Consider the following 8,477-nt stretch of genomic DNA (forward strand, 5'->3'; position numbering starts at 1 on the left):
ATAATTTGTTGGAAATCCTGCACTTCTTATCGGCTAATATGTCACCTTACGCGCAAAGTCTGGCATTTTTGCTCGTTGATAAGGGATCCTGCTACATGGTTTTGCACATTAACTGACTTTTAGTGCAGTTTTGTTATTTTTTGTCAACGTTCACATTTTCTTAAATATATGATATATTCACAGAAAATTTTAAACAGCAAATTTATGTACTCTTGTAATTAAGTGCAAAAAAAATAATGCGAGTAAACATGCAAGATTTGAATTGCAGATTTTCTTCCTTTTAGTTAAGAAAGAAGACGTTTTTTAGAGCCAGATTGGTTATTTTTTGTATTAACGGTATGAAAAAAGTTTTTGGTATTATACATGTACATTTCAGACAAATTGCTAATGGAAAGACAACAGTTTCTTGTAGTCAAAATAGAATCTCTTTGAAAGAGATATTTTTTAGTACCGTATTTTAAAGCTCAGTATATTTGTCAAAATAAAGAAAAGACTTGATGATTAAAGTGAATTGGTCTATAATTGGAGGTCTGTAATACAGTAAGTAATAATGCTGATAGTATTAAATATCAGACATAACAACAACAACATAACAACAAACAATTAAAGAATTACATAATTTTATAAGTGTGAAATAACATAACATAGATATAACATAGAATAACATACATTATATAGCAGATAATACTGATCAATACATTTCTATTGTTTTTATCAGTATTTTAAATTCTTATGAAAAAATATGCCCATTGTAGACCAATCCCCTTTAATGAATTATTCATTTTGATAAACGTCAATTTCTTCTGACGAAGACTAAAATGTCAAAAGCTAAAGAAATGCGTTTGTTTTCATTGAACTGATTATATATCATGAATTGAAGAAATACCGCAACATGACATCGAGTACACATTATATTAGAAAAAACATTATAGATCTGGTAATAAAAACGTATCAATGCATTTACTGTATCATGACAGGTGAGCGTAGAGAGATATTTCAGGAACTTTATAAAAGCTCAAAGTTTGTGATGTTTATAACCCTGCATTATTGTCTCATTTTGTTTTGTGTGTTTAAAACATTTGAGCCGTGTCATGACAAAACCAACATAATGGGTTTGCGACCAGCATGGATCCAGACCAGCCTGCGCATCCACGCAGTTTGATCAGGATTCATGCTGTTCGCTTACAAACCCTATTACAAGTAGAGAAACTGAAAGCGAACATCATGGATTCTGATCAGACTGTGCGGATGCACAGGCTGGTCTAGATCCATGCTGGTCACGAACCCATTATGTTGGTTTTGTCGTGACGCGGCTCATTTCTGTAATCATTTTAGTTTTGTGTAAATTATATACAACATCTTTTTCGCCAAATTTACCCAACCCCAAACTTTTTCGCCTATTTCCCCACCCCCATCCCCAACCCCCATCTCATTATAATGCTCATTTGTAAATAGTTGACTGCATTATATATTGTTGTATACACCTGTGAAGATGAGAGTTACATGTATTTATTTATTGTTGTGTGATGAAATTTCGTTGATGTATTTTTGAGTTAATTGTACTGAAACTTTTTAAAGTCTTATTAAAATATATTATAATTAAGTGTAGAGTCTTCGCACACTTCATAGTTGTGTAGGCCAGTCTTTTACTGTGATCAGAATTTATACTGCAGTGGCACAGTTCTGTTATTTCTGCCATTACTACACTAAAAATTTTGAGTTAAAACAAAACAAACTTATTGTCCGATATATCATGTTAAAATCTTTTTAATATGTATTTTCAATGTTCCCTACTACAAGTATTGGTACCCGACCTCACAGTCTTGGTCTCGCCAGTCTTGCAAAAGTTAAAAAAAAAAATTTTTTTATTTCAAACAGTTGATTTCGAAGGAACTATTTTTATGGTACCTTTGTTAAATGGATTACCTATTTGTATCCCTTGAACTATTTTTAATTTTTATACAAGAACTTCTATTTTGTGATCCTGTTTCTCAAAAAAAAAAAATGTGTTTAAATCTTGTATTTTTAAATGTTTTTGAAAATATGTCTTGTCAAATTTGATTTCGACCAAAATGTTTTGTACATCCTATACTTACACAATTCTTTTTAGGGACCACTTATTTCATGTGACTCATCATTTATATCACTTAGTGAACTTCTTTTCTTCTCTTATTGTGAAATAAAGGTAATAAACAAAACACGTTTTCATGGCAATAAAATGTTTGCATCATATATAAATATTGCGTAAAGTTTGTTCAAACTTTTTTGTTACGTTGAAGGTTTACATGGGGGAAAGGGGAAAAAAAAATCATTTGAAACAATTGAAGAAATTTAAGTAGACATATTTTATAGGTTTTTAAGTTCTCATCAAATAAAGAATAAATCATTGGCGTACATAAAAATTAGGGGAAAAAAAGAGTGAAAAAAAATCAAAACAAATTAAATTATAATAAAAACTTGTGAAATTTTTGTATTTTTATTATTTCAGAGATTTTTAACAATTATTCTACAAAATTTTTGCTGTATTTATATAGACAGACATTATTATATACATCTTGAAGTAGAATTAAGTTGAATTGTCTTTTTCGAGTGCTTCCACTTTTTTCACATCAGGTGATGGGAGGGGCAATTTTTGAAATATTTGGACCAAGTATGTGTTATACTGAAGTTGTAATTTTCATTTTCAATTTTATTATTCCTATGTTATAAACAAAAGAATCAAGAATAAAGATTTTTACACGAATGAAACAAGAATCAAATATCTTTGTATTCAAGGGCCTTCATCATTCAGGTGGTCAAGTACAAATCACTTGCCCTCATACTGCTTGGGTACGAATCCCGTCAGGGACTTCTTATTCTTTCATGTGAGGAAGTTATCTTGGAAGGTTACTTGAGGTAATTGATGGTACTCTGGTGCCCGCTAGTACATAAAGCACCCTAGTACTTTGAAAAATATTTGAAGGGGCACCTGATATTTTCTTGCACCAGTAAAGCTGGAAAGTCACTGTATGACTTTTACGGGGTTGAGACTTAAAATCTAACAAAACAACCGAACAAACAATATTTAAGCTTATCATTGCCTCTAATGATGTAATACTATGGTCCTTCCTTTAAGAGTAAAGGATTTAGGGACCATTTAAGTGGGATTCAATCTTCATCACTAAATGCGCTGAAATCATTGATCCTGAAAGACCAAAAAAAACATTTAGCGGCACCCGTAATAATTATGTCAGTCACAAAATATTCATACAATAATGTAGATAAAAAACATTATATAAAGGAATCATTTGCATTAATGATACTTTTTATTAATTTGAAAAAAAATAATGTAGAAATGATATATAAGAAGTTTTCTATCAAAGACTTGAATTGTTCATTTAACCACACAGAGAAATGTAAATCTCGACAAAGCTGTAATATCTTGATTTAATAATAACCGAAACATTTGGAATATCTTTGTTTTTGTGGTTGACTGATAGCATCAACAGGAAGGAAACGTATCTCAAAACAACTTGGTATGAAATATAAAAAAAAGATATTTTTTAGATATTTTTTATTCTGTATAACTGTAACTCAGCAGGGGTTTGTTTAATGAAAAAGATAAAAACATCGATTAGATGGAACGATTGGGCCGTTCATTCATGAATAAGTCATTAGCTAATATTCTGCGGGGAGAGGATGATAGAGATTGCTGACGGTCCTGCGGTCCCTCGTTCCACGAGATGTAGATATAGTTTCGATAGGGACGTATATTACAGGGTAGGGAGTCTTTGATAAGATTACGTCTGTTGTAGCTAAGTATGTAAAAACAATTTTCTAAGAATTCCCGAGTAAATTAAGTCAAATATTACTGGAGATTTCATACAAGATTTTGGAAAATGATGTTTTAAAAGTGCCTGTGTGGAAATCGTTAACATGAATATACATTTGAATGCCATGTACCTAATGTTAAACATGATTAATTTTTTTATGACCAATGATATGGAATATGTACAAGATATTTAAATGGGGAATTTTAATTAAACTTGTACAATACATTGCAATGTTATTGTGCTCTTAAATTTGTATCCTGTGACAATAGTCATTGAAAAAGTCCCATGAGAATATAAATTTGATTAAATTGTGACTTTTAGATAGCTGGAAGAGTCATATAGCAGGAAATCTATAAAATCAGCAAAATTTCCAGGCAATTTAATATCCGCAGCCATTTCCTTGCAATTTAAGATTCGCAGTTATTTCCATGCAACTTAACTTTAGTAGCCTTTGACTTTTAACTTATTTATCTCCACTGTTACTAAAGAAAAAGTATTTTGTTATAAAATAAGATGTTAGTAAGATGAAAAAAACTAGTAGCATTATTCTAAAGTGCATAAAATGCACATAAAATCTCTTGATTTATTTGTTGCTGAGCTGTTATTTTCCTGTCAAAATGTATTTTATATTTATATCATCTTTAGAATTTTCAAGCATAGCACAGAATCTTTATTATTTATAAGATTGTTGAGAAAACAAAAGAGAAAATGTGTTAAGTTTATGCAAATTATATTTTCCTTGTAAGTTACATAAATTGTGAAGAGGGGGGCAGGGGAAACAAATATTTTGCAATGTCTTTAAAGTCTTTTATCCGGTATTTTTTATATGAAGATTTTTTTTTAAGATGTAATATTATATAGGGAAATAAAAATAACGGTTCTTTATCATGAAATTGAATCAGAACTTAAAAGATTCACATGCAAAACAACTTGGGGTGCTTATTGCACCGGAGTTTTTCATGTGAAGCCGAGTTAAGAATCAGATACCGAAAAGTCGGTTGGAAAAAAAATTAATTCGCGGACCCCTGCAGATTTTTTCCGATTGTTTGATAAAGGTGGTAGACACACTTCTTAGACGCTGATACTTTATTTAAAAGATAAGAAAATAAACATCGTACTCTGCAGATGTTTAGTAAAGATAAGGCAAAAAGAAGCTTTTTTAGATAAGGCAAGTATATGTACAAGATGAAAGAATATTTTCGTTGAGTAAATAACGAAATGGCATCCTCTGGTAGGAATGAATTACGTTGTGGAAGAAGTGGTCTTGAATGTAATTTGTCAATTTTTTATGTTTGTTTAAAGTTCTTGTTATCATAGATTACTTTTGCTATCTTATTACGAACATCAATTTTCTATCAGTGATAGACTTGAGAATATTTTGTAAGAAATCTATAATTTATTCAGATTATTGTTAGGAATTTTTTTCAAGGGAGAGCACTTTTTTGTCTGTATATACAGAATTTTGTTACAAATGTAATATTTTGTACAAAATATGATTTTGATATCAATTTAAGCAGTTTTTGTTGTTGTTTTTTTTTGTAAAATTATGTTGTCAATTACGACGATATAGCAAAGTTTGTTAAATTCCAATGTTCAGGTCCAAGAGAAGCACCATTTTATGTTGAAAGACAAAGGGTAAACTTTTTTATTAATTGGTACATGACAAGAAAAAGTCAATTTATAAGTTTTATACGTTTGTATTATTACATAGTTTTTTTCTTCAGGAATTTATATTTCATTTGTTAAGTTCTTCTTGAAATAAGCTGATATCTAGCATTGTAGTTTAAGTTATGTTACTAACAAACTATTATTCTAGAGAAAAAACAACACTTTTTTTATATAATTAATAACTTTGTAAATATCAGACATGTTAAGACAAATAGAATTATTGTTGGGTATTATTGATAAAAAATAGTGAAATTATTTTATTTTAAACAATCAAACCATTTTTTTCTTCAAATTATGAGAAAATGTTTTTTATGTTAAGAATTTCATAGAAATAAGTACTATAAAAAAGCAAATATCTCAACTTCAAATATTCAAATGCCCTGTTTTTTTATCAGTGATTAGTGATTTTTTTAGGTTGCTCATTTTGTTTAACATCCCTTAGGCTATATCTTGATTAAAAAGGGAGACAATTTGTAAAGGGCAACAATTCAAGAAGGAGACAGTTAAATAATTTTAAAGCTAAAAAATGTAAACTTTAAAAAAGGGGAACAATTAAAAAAGGGGAGATCATTTGTGAGTCAAAGGGATAAAAGAGAAACAGTTAATGTGAAAAATTATTTTTAAACATCCCCGTATGACACATGTTTATAAGATGTTGTTTTTTTTTTATTAAAAAACCCAGCAATAGTTCAATTTAAGTCTTACTTTAGAACTATTATAATAATACTAAGATATAATGATTGCATGCAGAAATTTCAAGTCATTTTTAGAGTGCATTAATCAATGATATAATTACGTTACCATTTTGTATGTTACCATTTTGTAGATTTAGTGCTATGTGTTTTTGTTGGATGGATGTTTTATATGTCTCAATATTTATTTGAATATATGGATTATGCGAAGTATGATACCTTGTATGTATACACTGTACAGAAAACATGCTCTTAACAGTAAAAAAAAATATTTACAAAAATGATTCCGAGTGTTCTTTGATTTTGTCTCCTCCCTTTTGGTTTAGACAGACATTTTTAGTTTGATTGTGTAGGAAGCTTAAAGCTTATAGCCATACTCTCGAATCTGTTCCTGGAACCAACCCGTTCAGAGCAATGACTGTAAAGTTTCTTGCTCTAGGAAACAAAGACTTGCCCCTTTTAAATGGGGCTTGAACCCAGTTCTTGCAAATTGTACGAATAACTTTTGAGTCCGCTTTCTTGAACTTAAACCAGTACTGGCGTCATATGAGAAAAGTTGGTTGTGACCCGAGGTGGGCTCGAACCCATAATCCCTGGGTTGAGAGACAAACACCTTAACCTTTAGGCTACCTCTTTGGACATTGAATCTTTTGAGAAAGCTATGAGTCTGCAATGTGGCACTTATACAACATATAAAGAGCAACATCAAACTGTTTATCCAGGTAGTCTGAACAGGGCTCAGCGGTGTTGTGGACTCAATAAGGTATTTGCCCTCTTAACACAATAGAGTGGGTGTATCACAATAAACCAGGGATGGCTTGTTTGATCCTTCGGCAAGGTGTAACATTTCTGTAACAATTGATCTCAATATTGAGTCAAATAGTCATTTTGTCTCTCACCGCTGATTCAGAAATTATGTGAAATTAACAAAAATAGTAAACAGTGCAAATCGCTGGTTTCATAAGTAGAAACTAAGTTGCCACCAACAGGTTTATAGGGTTATTAATACTTACATTTGATTGGTTAAGGTATTTTATGTAGAATCTGTACAACATTTTTAAATTTGCCTCCAATGTGGGTTGGAATCTCGACATGAACATGTGAGGATGCTATCCAGCTAACTTACAGAACAATATGGTTCTACTCAGATGCACGTTCATGCCTTAAATAAAGCACGGAAGGGCAACTGAGGTCTTCCTCCACCAGTAAAGCTTGAAAGTTACCATATGACCTGTGCTGGTGCAATGTAAAACCCAACAACAACAAAAAAAGATCTACTATGTACATGTATATCTAAAAATTACTATTTTGTGTTTTAGGAGGGTGTTACGTCCAAACTCTGGTCACTTGATGATCATCACTCTTTTCAATATATACCATAGTTACATACCAACAAAAGACACACCTGGTTAATATACCTTCCCCAGAACCAGATAAAAATTTCTAAAACTCGGAAGAATAAATCAGAGAAATATGTGCTTCACATAAACCAATATTTCTCATATTTCATTGCAATGAGTACAGTCAGATATTTGTCATTCCGGTAAACTATATCTGTCAGGAGATGTCTTCTACAGCCAGCTGGAATAGACCTAACTACTGTCACATTACTTTCTAGTAATTGTTTTCTACAACTTATGTGATAATAAGTTATGGCACTCCTCAAGATATTCTGTTACCCTTTGACCCTACATTTCTAATCTAAGATCTTTTTGCTCATTGTAATTTTTTGTTAGCAAAAAATTGTCATTTATACCTGCAAAACAAAGCAGCAGAGGTAAGAGCACATGCATGATAATGTGATCTACATTATTCATATTGTTTCATTTTACAAAAGAAATACTGATTTTCTTGTATGAGTTACTAACTAGAATGAGTGGGTTCTAAACAGTATCCCATACAAAAAATGAAACATTAAAAAAAATATGGAAAAAAAGTAAGAGTTATAAGTTTTCCAGTTTGACCAGAAGTGAGTTTCCCAGTTTGGGAGAAAGCAGTTTTCCAGTTTGGCCAGAACTTAGTTTCTCAGTTTGGCCAGAAGTCTGTTTTTTTGTTTGGCCAAAAGTTACTTTCCCAGTTTGGCCAGAAGTCAGTTTCCTCAATTTGGCCAGAAGTTGGTTTCCCCAATTTGGCCAGAAGTCAGTTTCCCCAATTTGACTAGGAGTAAGTTTCCCCAATTTGGCCAGAAGTAAGTTTCACCAAATTGGCCAGAAGATTATAGTTTCACCAAATTGGCCAAAAGTCAGATTACCCAATTTGGTCAGAAGTCAGCTTCACCAAATTGGCCAGAAGTTAGTTTTACCAA

Source organism: Ruditapes philippinarum, unplaced genomic scaffold, assembly GCF_026571515.1.
Source record: "Ruditapes philippinarum isolate M1 unplaced genomic scaffold, ASM2657151v2 ctg2860_1_1_1_1, whole genome shotgun sequence".
NCBI lineage: Eukaryota > Metazoa > Mollusca > Bivalvia > Venerida > Veneridae > Ruditapes > Ruditapes philippinarum.